Source organism: Molothrus aeneus, chromosome 4 (assembly GCF_037042795.1).
Source record: "Molothrus aeneus isolate 106 chromosome 4, BPBGC_Maene_1.0, whole genome shotgun sequence".
Classification (NCBI taxonomy): Eukaryota; Metazoa; Chordata; class Aves; order Passeriformes; family Icteridae; genus Molothrus; species Molothrus aeneus.
Window position 1 is genome coordinate 489821 of NC_089649.1, and position 10216 is coordinate 500036.

General features: G+C 59.8%; 2 long non-coding RNA genes across 4 annotated transcripts; both read left to right on the forward strand.

Moving 5' to 3' along the window:
- Nucleotides 1-291: 291 nt before the first annotated feature.
- Nucleotides 292-3302, forward strand: LOC136556234 (uncharacterized). Of its 2 annotated transcripts, none has more exons than XR_010783599.1 (5): nucleotides 292-546; nucleotides 744-869; nucleotides 1346-1515; nucleotides 2549-2790; nucleotides 2967-3302. It is a non-coding gene; the product is annotated as an uncharacterized lncRNA (long non-coding RNA). The 2 variants fall into 2 exon arrangements; XR_010783598.1 differs by having other exon boundaries at nucleotides 1363-1515.
- Nucleotides 3303-5520: 2218 nt separating this feature from the next.
- Nucleotides 5521-8990, forward strand: LOC136556235 (uncharacterized). Of its 2 annotated transcripts, XR_010783601.1 has the most exons (4): nucleotides 5521-6404; nucleotides 6643-6698; nucleotides 6816-7313; nucleotides 8507-8990. It is a non-coding gene; the product is annotated as an uncharacterized lncRNA (long non-coding RNA). The 2 variants fall into 2 exon arrangements; XR_010783600.1 differs by having other exon boundaries at nucleotides 5521-6698.
- Nucleotides 8991-10216: the final 1226 nt, after the last annotated feature.

The window sequence follows — 10216 nt, forward strand, 5'->3', positions numbered from 1 at the left end:
GGATGCGCTCGGGGAGCGCTGCCTGCAGTACCGGTGCGCGTCCTGCAGGGGACGCCTCGGCGGGGGCTGCGCCGAGCGCCGGGGACGGAGCGCCGGGGGCGGAGCGCCGGGGGCGGAGCGCCGGGGGCGGAGCGCCGGGGGCGGAGCGCCGGGGGCGGAGCGCCGGGGGCGGAGCGCCGGGGGCGGAGCGCCGGGGGCGGACCGCCGGGGGCGGAGCGCCGGGGGCGGAGCGCCGGGGGCGGAGCGCCGGGGGCGGAGCGCCGGGGGCGGAGCGCCGGGGGCGAGCCCCGCCCGGGGCTGGAGCCGTGCGCGCCCCGCGGCCTTTTCTGGGTGGGCGGCGAGGCCCGCGCCTCGGGGCGAAGGGCACGGTCCCCGCGGCGGTGACTGGGCTGTAACGGGGAGCCGGACGCTGCCCGGCCGTGTGGTCGGGGCTGGCTGCTGGCAAAGGGGCCGGGGCCCCCGCCCTTTCCAGGCTGCACTGTGCGCTTGGGGAGACCTTTGGGTGTCTGCGGGCATGGACAAGGCGTTTCGGAGCTCGGGCTCAGGGTGAGTACGTGCTCTCCCACCTCGGGGCTATCCCGAACTGCGGTTCCCAGCCGGGGGCAGGAGCAGCCGTGCCGGGAGCTCAGGGGCTGCCCCGGCCTGGGGCCTATCCCGCGGGAAAGTGTGGCATGGCAGAGAAGGGAGTCAAGGGTGCTCTGGAACTTGGAACCTACACAAGTGTTTTCCAAACATATTCGCAGGGATTCAGCCGCGGGGAAGCTGCAGAGAAGGCTGCCCGGCACTGCTCCCCAAAATGGACCCTCCCCGAATGGGGTCTCGCAGAGGATGGAGCAATTGCAGCCACCGCGTCATTCCTGTGAAATTCGGTAAGTCTGGGGAAGGCTTTCCTCACTGTCCCTGTCTCCGAGCCAGCTGTGTCTTGTCCAGCGGCCCTGCCTGGGCAGCCCGGCTCGGCACAGCTGGGTCCCTGCTCCCAGGCTCACCGGAGGGAGGCAGAGCCACCAAAGAAAGGGGCAGGTGGGGCCTGCAGCCACGGCAGGGGGAGGGAGAGGAGGCAAAGCCTCTACACCAGCCCTGGGCCCCCTGGGCTCTGAGAGGCACCGGGGGGCTCGTGTTTGTCCAGAAAGCTCAGGAGCTCCAGGGAGGCTCAGGGGGGTGCCCCGGCCTCTGCAGCCCTGTGACAAAAGGAGCAGGTGAGGGTCAGCTGCAGTCCTTAGAAGCAGGGTCTGCTTTCACCACTGCATTTTGCTGCCTGCAGAGACCTGTGGTGTGCATTGGGAGCTCCTGCTGGGGCAAAAGCTTTGTCTTCCAAGAAGCAAAGCTGCAGCCTCTTCCTCACCAGGGACTGCCTCCATGCAGGAAACAGCACAGGGGACTGGCCGAGGGGCTCAGCCTGGGACACGGCCCCAGCAGGAGCAGCCCTGGGCACACTGGCACGGGAGGATGAACCCAGGTGAGGAGCATGGCCCCAGCGTGGCACCAAGAGAGGCTGGCACAGGAGGATGAGCCCAGGTGAGTGTTCTGACTTGGGCAGCTTTGAGGAAGGTTGCGGGATCAGGCAGAAAGGAAGGAATGCCCCGATGCACATGACCTGAGGAAGTCGTGCCAGGCTATGGCTGAGGGGAACACACTGTGCTGGTTCTGGTGCTGGCCCTGCTGTGGGCCACTTTGGGGCTAGCAGCAGGCTGCAGCAGGGCCAGGGTCATGGCTGTGCCTCTGCATTGTCCTTGGCTGTTCCTTGGGAAGAACGTGGTTGTGCTTGTGGTTTCTGGTTGTGTGGCCTGTCCTGTCCTGGCGTGGTTTGGGGCTGCAGTGGCCATGCTCCTGGACAGGGGGGTTAGGACAGGAACTGGGGCTGGGATTCAGCTGTGCCTGACAGTTGTGGGAGCTGTCACTGTGAAGGGAGCTGGGAGAAGGGGCTGCACCAGAGCTGCCCGGGGGTGGCTTCTCCCCACACCATCAGCAACCATCCAGGGCTGCTGCTGCTTTGGCTTCTGGTCACAGACGGGCTGGGGACAATCCTGCCCTGCTCCCCCTCCCGGGGGGCTTCTGGACATTCTGGGCCCTTCGTGGCCGGTGTCATTTGCTCCTTAGTGTTGGGCTTGGCTCAGTGTTGTTTGAGGGATGTGCCCTGTGGCGTGTTCAGGCTGGGATCAGGGTTGTGCTGTGCCTGGCTCAGTGATGTTTATCAGGATGAGCAGCACACTCTGTGGCTCCCCAGTCCTGCTCTGGAGCAGGGTGAGGGTGGCTGGGGGAAGGTGCTGGGCCAGGCCAAGCTCAGCCCCAGTGTTGTTTGGTGGCTGGTTCCCACAGTGCCCCTCACCGAGCAGAGGGCTTGCCACAATCTGTGCCTCCTCCTCTGCTCTTCTGGGCAGAAACGTGCGTTTTCTGGGCTGAGCCCTGAGCTCTCCCATTGAGATTTCTGCCTCCCTGTCCTCGGTGCACAGTCTGTGCCCAAAGCAGGGGCAGCAGGGAGGGGGGACAGGCATCTCCTGTGGGGCTGTGCTGTGCACCCTGGGGATGCTGACTGACCCCCTTTCTGCAGAGACAGAGGAGACGCTGCTGCACCACATCCCCAGGAGAGCCCCTGCTTCCATTCTGCTCTCAGGGGTGGGACTGGGAGCCACCTCCATGCAGACAGAGAGGGGCACCTGGCCTGGCTTCATTTCCCGAGGGAAGAGGCTGCTCAGAGCTCCTGATTAGGGACATCCACGCCTGGGCCTGGCTGGGAATCCAGGGTGCACCAGTTCCAGATCCAGCCAGGAGACGTTCCTGCTGCAGCTGCAGGTGAGCTCAGCTCTCCCTCAGGGATGCCTGTGCCTGTTACAGCTCCAGCTGATGGACACTGGACAAGAGCTGTTCCTGGTGCTCACAGCTCCTGCTGATGGACCCCTGCTGACTTATTGCTCAGGACATCTGAGGGCCCAGGTGATGTCTGTTCCTTCTGCTTGTTTCACTTGCAGGTGTTACCCAGTCCAGCTTGCTGAACCTCCAGCTCTGGCTGTGGCGTGTTCTTCATTCCAGCTCTGGAACTGAGATGCTCCAGTTGATGGCTGCTCCAGTTCCTTCCAGCTCTGGCTTAGCAACTGCGGCTTTTTGTTACAAGCCACTTTAAAGCTCCAGCTAATTTCAGTTATCTGGGCTTTTGGCCAAGTTGTACATGACTCACTGTCATCAATTACATATAACTATTAACTTGGTTATAACTATTAACTATTTATTGTCATAGTTATTGTTTAAATAGAAGTCATAACTGTTGTAGTGGTTGTGCACAATAAACAGTTGGATGTGGAAAAGGGGCTGAAAAGTGCTTTTCTTTCCTGAGACTATCTCAGACCCTTGAAAGAGCCTGGGGCGTGCTGGTGTCCCTGCCTTTGGGGACCAAGGTGACCGGACCCCCTCCTCCAGAGAGGGTCCTCATCCCCAGCCCTCCCACCCAAAGGCTCTCCCCCAGCCTCTGCTTTGGGGGCTGAAAGCAGGCACCTGAGCTGCTGTTTCCAGGTCTCTGGGAAGTGCCACTTGGTCATTTTTCTGAGTTCCAGAAACACTGGACTAGACCTGCATTTTCAAGAAAAGAAAATGCAGGACTTTACTTTTTCTGAGCTTCACAAACATCGGGCTGTGCTTCTGGACCCAAAATCATCCCCCAGAGCTTGGTTTCAAGGCCCCAAAAATGCTCTATTTAGTCTCTGTTCTCAAAAGGTGAAAACAAGACTAAATTTTTGCCTTTAGACCCAAACCCACTGGATTTAGTCTCTGTTTCCCACTGTGAAAAATGCAGGACTTTGTCCCTTTCTGAGCTCCAAACCTGATCCCCTCAGGATGTTCCAAGCCCCCAAAACACAGCACGTGGCAGTTAAGAGCCAGCACTGCAGCTCTGATTGTGACCCCGTGTGTGATGTAGCAGTGGGCAGCTGGAAGGGTATTGCCCACCCCTACCCCATATCCAGTTTATGGGAAGTGCTTGGGACCTGGGATGGAGGCACCCTTCGTGCCCGGTCCTGTGTGTCTGTGGGGCAGTACTGGCAGATGTGGGGAATCGCTGTATTCAGGTTTATTTCAGCTGCAGCACCTCCCACCCCGCCCGGGAACACAGCCCGGCCGGGTACACCCGCTTCCAGGGGAGCATCCCTCCCTCACAGCCCGCACTCCTCCAGGCCTACCATGGCCCCGACGCCCCAAAAACTCCCCCACGAGGAGCCTCCCGCCTGTCCCCCACCCTCCGCCAGAGAAAACTGCCGGGAGCGCCGGGGCTCGAACACCGGGATGGGACTGTCCCCGCTGCCCCTCGGCCCCGGAACTCCCTGCCCGACCTGTGGCAGCTTCTGTCCCCACCGGCCCGGGGAGGCTCGGGCCGTGGAGTGTCTCAGCCCCGGCCCCGGCTGTTAGTCGGGACCCCCGGCCGATACCAACAGGAGCTGAACCAGAACCCCAACCCCAGCCCCCCCCCCTCCCTCCCCCCGGGCCCCGGTTCGGAGGATGGGGTCCCCGCGAGGGGGACGGGGCGGGACCCCGGCCGTAGGAGGGGGACGGGGAAGGGGGCGAGGCCTGGAAGGAGAATTAGCCCCCAAGCCCCCACCCCTCCCCGGACCCCCTCCGGAGGAGGGGGCCCTCCCCGAACCCCACCCCCCGGGACCACCTCCTAATAAGGGGGCCCCTGGAACTCGGACCCCCCTCCCCAGGACCCCCCCAGTGTGATGTTGGGAAAGCCGGAGCCCCGGCGGTGTGGGGCGGTGTGTTGGACTGCAATGGGGGCACCCGCAGAGCGGATCCGGCCCCGTGTGGGGACCCCAGCCAGGGCGGGGGCGCCGGGCTCCGGCCCTCAAGGCTTTATTATTGCTCGGCACCCCGAGCCCCGCGGCTGCAAGGAAAGGAGGAGAGCGGGGAATAGAGAACGAGAATAGGGGAGGGGAGGGGTAGGTGAGGGCAGGTGGAGAGAGGTTGGGGTGTGCAGAGCAGCAGGGGGATAGGGCTGGGGGGAAGGCAGGGTGGTGGAAGGAGCAGGATTGAGGACGGGTGGGGAGCGACTGGGCGGGGGGCCGGAAGCGGAGCAGGGGGGAGCCCGGTTGGGGAGGGAAGGAAGGAGAGGACTGAGGAGTAAGATAGGGGAATAGAGAGGGAGGGCGGCCGTAGGGGGTGGGGGGGGGGGGGAAGGAGAGGGCTAGGGGGGAGAGGGAGGGGTGGAAGGGAGGGTTGAAAGGAGAGGAATAGAGAAAAATAAATACAAAAGAAAACAAACGCAGAAGAAAATTATACAGGAAATGAGATATAAGGCCCCGGCCGGCAGCAACCTCCCTCACCGAACGCCAGAGAGCGAACAACTCCTACCGCTCCTCCCCGCGCCTTAAATCCCCCAAGGCCCCGCCCCGCGCAGCCGCACTGGGGTCCCTCGCACCTGTGCACGCCCCGCCCCTCACACCTGTGCCGGCCCCGCCCCCGGGGCCCCGCCTCCCCCCCGCCCGCCGATAAATCCCGGCGGATCCGTACCTGTCCCGCTTTCTGCTGGGGATGCTTATCTCGGGATGCGGCGGGAGCGTTGGTCTGAGTGCTGTGCGGGGATCCTGATTGGGGGCTACTACTGGTGCTGCGCAGGGTCCAAGGCGCTCAGGTGGGACCGGGATCTGGGTCCAGGGATTCTGGTCCTGGTCCTGCCGGTATTTCCTGTAGGAGTTGGGCTAAGCCGCTTCTTTCTCGGCAGGTAGGATGTGGGTGCTGGGCCCAGAGGATCGAGGGGGGATTGAGGCTGGGATCAGGACCGGCATCACTGCGGTCGGGAAGAGCCGTGCCGGGACAGGTGCTGCCACTTCGGCTGCGGCGGCAGAGAGCCGCTGCTGTGCCACTGCCATGCCCGCCAGGTGGATGACGCTTCCCGGGAGTAACCTCTGGATCGTGGCAGGAAGCAGGAAGGACACGGAGACCGCCCGTACCGGCCCCAGGACCCCATCGGCATCGCCGCTCGCTCAGCGCCACTGCCCGCCCCGCGGGGCGCCCCCTGGCGGACACGGCGCCGCCCCGCAGCCCCCCCGGTCCGGTAACCCCACGAGCACCGCGCTCCCCTACGAGCCACAGCGCCCGCAGCCCCTGCTCTGTGTCCGCACCCCCGGGGGCTGCAGCGCCCCGACCGGGAGCAGCCGCTCTGGGACGGCCGCTGGGGCCGAGGTGTTGCTGCTCCTGCTCTGATTGTGCCTGGTGTGGGACTGGAGCCCCAGGGAAACACAAGGGAAAAACCCCCACATATTAAAAAAACAGTGAAAATTATTTGTTCTTTATTTCCAGAGCCATGAAGATCATCGAGTCAAATGCTGAGAAGTGACTAGCCCAGCTGCACATGGAATACAGAATTTTGGTCTTCTCAGTACCCTGCTCCAAACACCTGAGCCAATCCCAGGGTTGTTCTAAAGGTCCTGTGAGGGATGGGAATGACTGCTGCCAGTAAGAGAACTCCTCTACAAATGCAGCTCCTTCCCTCCTGCTAATGCTGCTTTACACACCAGCCCCTGCAATGGCTGTAGGGCAGAACTGGCTGGCACTCAACATGTCAGCACCAAACTCTTCCCCATAACCCTGGTTTTTCTACCCTTTCCAGGGTTTACCCAGCAGCTGTAAATGTGCTCCCACAATGTCCCTTTGTTTCCCCAGGAACAAGACAAGTCCTGAGGGTTACCTTGCTCTGTAGCAGGGGGTGTTTCCTGCAGGTGAGTGTTGCTAGGTCAAAACGATGCTGGCTGCTGAGTCCAGGGCTCTTTTTCTAGCCCAGAGACCTTGGTGTCTCTCCTGCTTGCTGCCAGCAATGCTCCTTGGTGTTCCCTCAGTGTGTCCCAGCTGGCTGGGAGCGCAGGGCAGGAGGAGGCCAGAAGCTCCTGAAAGGCAAGCAGCACCTCGTGTCTTTGGGATCTGCAGGGGAGGAGCTGTGCCTGCACCGTGGCTCCTCAGCCAGGGGCTGCTCTGACCAGGCACATGGAAATGCTTCAGCCTGGACAGAGACCACCAACAGCCCAGAAGGACCCCAAGGAGCAGCTGGCATTACTGGGAATGCAGGCAAGGGCCCTTTGCAGAGGGGCTCACACAGCAATTCCTGGTTCAGAGCTCCCACACAGCTGCCAGCTATGTCCCAGCCACCCCAAATCCCTTCCCTCCTCCCCAGCCTGAGGCCATCATCCATCAGCAGCATTAAAGCCAAGGCAATCTTCCCCCACAGATATTAAATCCCAGGCAGTAGCCCTCAGAGATACCTGAAAATCAGTGGGATGGAGTTTGGAGTTTTCCAGGGATCCAGCTGGAAGTGCAGATGTCATGGAAAGCTTTCCCAGGTAGGTCCCACTGGAGGTGTGCTGAAGACAGAGATGCACATCCCTTTCCTGAGAGAAAAGAATTTGTAGAGGCCACTGCTGAGGCTCTGAAAGGAGCTGAGCTTCTGCAGGGAGAGATGTCCCCACCTGGGCACAGGGGCTGCCTCAGCACAGGCTGGGAGCACATCTGGCCACTGCCTTCTCCTGCTTTAAAACACCAACTGCATCTTCTCCATCCTGGAGCTCAGGGGGGTGAAATCAGCTCCATTCCAGGCAGCTCCGTCCAGTGAGCCCAGGGACACCATTGGGGTGAGGGTTCTAAATAGCCAGTTCTATGGAAGATAACCCTGTCCTTGTCCCTGTGCTGCTGAGCCTCCTTGGAAGCTCTGCTGGCTCCTGACACAGCTGCTGTCCAAGGCAGCAGCTCTGCATGGGAATACCCACACTCCATGGGGCACTGTGAGGTTACTGCAGTGGCAATGGAGCAGGGAAGTTGGGGCTATGGGTATAATTCATCAGTTCTAGCACAGCTGACAGGGAACCCCAAATCTGGGCACCACACAGAGAACAATCTTTGTCCTGCCCTGTCAGCTCAAACCCCTGGGCTGGGATGTTTTGGGAATTAAATGTATGGAATTATACAAACCACAGCAAGTGGCATCACCCAGAGGGACAATCCAGATCCCAGACAATTCCTCCACAATCCACTATGGGGGAAAACATCCCTGTGCCTGCCAGGAGCTCTGACTCTGCTTTTCCTACCAGCTCCTGAGCAGTGTCAGGGCCACCATGAGAGCTTTAAAATCCAAATAAACTCCATATCCCACACAGTGAATAATTCAAATAAAGAAATACATTCTTGTCATCAAAGCTCAAAACTGTGTTAGGAGTTCTGACAACAAGTTAATGGGATTCCCAGGATTCTCATTAATGCTCTTGGTTTCATTTTTATGTATTTTTAATCCCTCAGTGGGCAGCCTGTACAACTTATCCTGGGATTTAGAGGCTGAGCAGGGCTGGCTTTGGATTGACCTTCACCTCTGGCCCCAGCCTGTGCAAACACACCTTGTGCCAGGCTGGGTGAACTCATCACCTCAGCTTTTCCCTCCTAAATATCCCATACTTATTTCCCTATAGATTAACTCACATTTTGCCCCAAACCATCCACTCCTCACCTCCATGTGACCTCCAAGTGTCCATTCTGTTCCTCACAGGTGCCCTGGTGACACCATGTTGGTCCCTTTGCCTTTCTCCAGCCCGAGGGTGCTCCTCTGCTCGCTCTCTCCAGTCTTATCCCACAGGGATCCTCTTCTCCCTTCCCTGCTGGCTGCTGCCAAGGAAGGAGGACACAGTGAGTCTCCAGTGCTGACCCCTTAGCCCTGGAGAGTCCTGGCTGTGGGCCCCAGGGGCCTCAGATTTCCCAGGGAAATTGTCTGCTGGTCTCCCTTCAATTACCTCAGCAATTCCCTCCAAAATGCCACCTCACTCCCCCTGACATCCCCTCACATTTTCCCACACAAACAGTTCTTGTATCCCCTCTAGATTACACCAGGTTTTCAGCTACATGAATGGCATCATCTATGCCCACTGCTCGTTATTCACACAACCAAAATCAAGAGCAAATGTTGGTTAGGCTTTAATAACAACTCGAAATAACTTTAGAGCAAAATAAAACACCTTTTTCTTCTGTTTTCTTAAGGTTTTTTGCTCCTTCAGTTGCTGGACTTACCTCTGAGGATGTGTGCTGAGCTCTGGGTGGAGGGGACTGTCAGGCTGAATGGCTGTGAGTTTGTGTTCTTCTCACTGGGGCATCAGCAATTCCCCCAGTCCCTTTTCCAGGCTGTTCCATGTGGCTGTGGTCAGGCTGTGGCAGCACAGGCAGACGCAGCTCTCAGCACTCCCTGCTCCAAACACAACTCTGGCCTCCATTGCAATCTGTCTCTGCTGGGAGGTTTTCTCCTAGAGAAATCCAAGAATTGCTCGTGGCAATTTAGAGAAGAAATTTCCACAAAGGGAAGTAAGGAATAAAATCCTGCTCTAGGAGCCCTTGGGATCTGCAGGGCTGGTTAGGGAAGGGGACATTCGCTCCCTGCAGTGCACACACACCCACCTGCAGCACCCAGCCCAGCCTGCCAGCTGGGCTCTGCCAGCCCCTCTCTGAGCACCCTCCCTGTGCTGCTCCCTCTCAGGGCCTTTGGCAATCCAACCCTGAGCCTGAGCAGCCCAAAGCTCTGTCTGGCAGCCCAGGGACAAAGGGACACTCCCAGGGATGAGGCACATTCCCAGCAAACGCTCCCAACAGAGCACAGAGGCACCCCTGGAGCTCCTGTGTGGGGCTGGCAGGAGGACACAGCCCCCAGCTGGGGTGGCAGTGGCAGTGACAGCAGCAAAGTGCCAGGGTCTGATGGCACAACACAGACACCAAGGCCAGCAATGCCCATGGGAGGTGCACAATTAATTCTGCTCCCTGTGCTGCCCCATCCCAGCAGGAAAGCTCCAGGGGGGATGGAAACTCCTCCCCCTTCCCCCCAGCCCCAGATAAGCACTCCTCAGTTTCAAGCACCCAGTTCTCACCTCCAGCCTGCTCCCGGGGCTGCTGCCACATTCCTGACAAGGTGCCAAAGGCCACTTGGGACAGGGCTCCCTCTGTGTCTCAGGGCTTGGGGATGGCAGGGACCAGGCTGCTCCAGCAAGGACAGCCTGAAACCAGAGCAGATGTCCCAGGGTTAGCAACAGGCTGGGGACAGGAGTTCTGAAACCCAGAGTTCTGAAAACAGCCCCCAAAATGTTCTATGATCATACCTTTAAAATGGCTCCAAAGGGCAGCAGCTCTGGTGCCAGACCAGTACCTGCACGATTCCCTGTGCCAGCCCTGGCTCACTGAAAAACAAAACAAATCAGCAATCACCCAGGCCTTGTTTGCA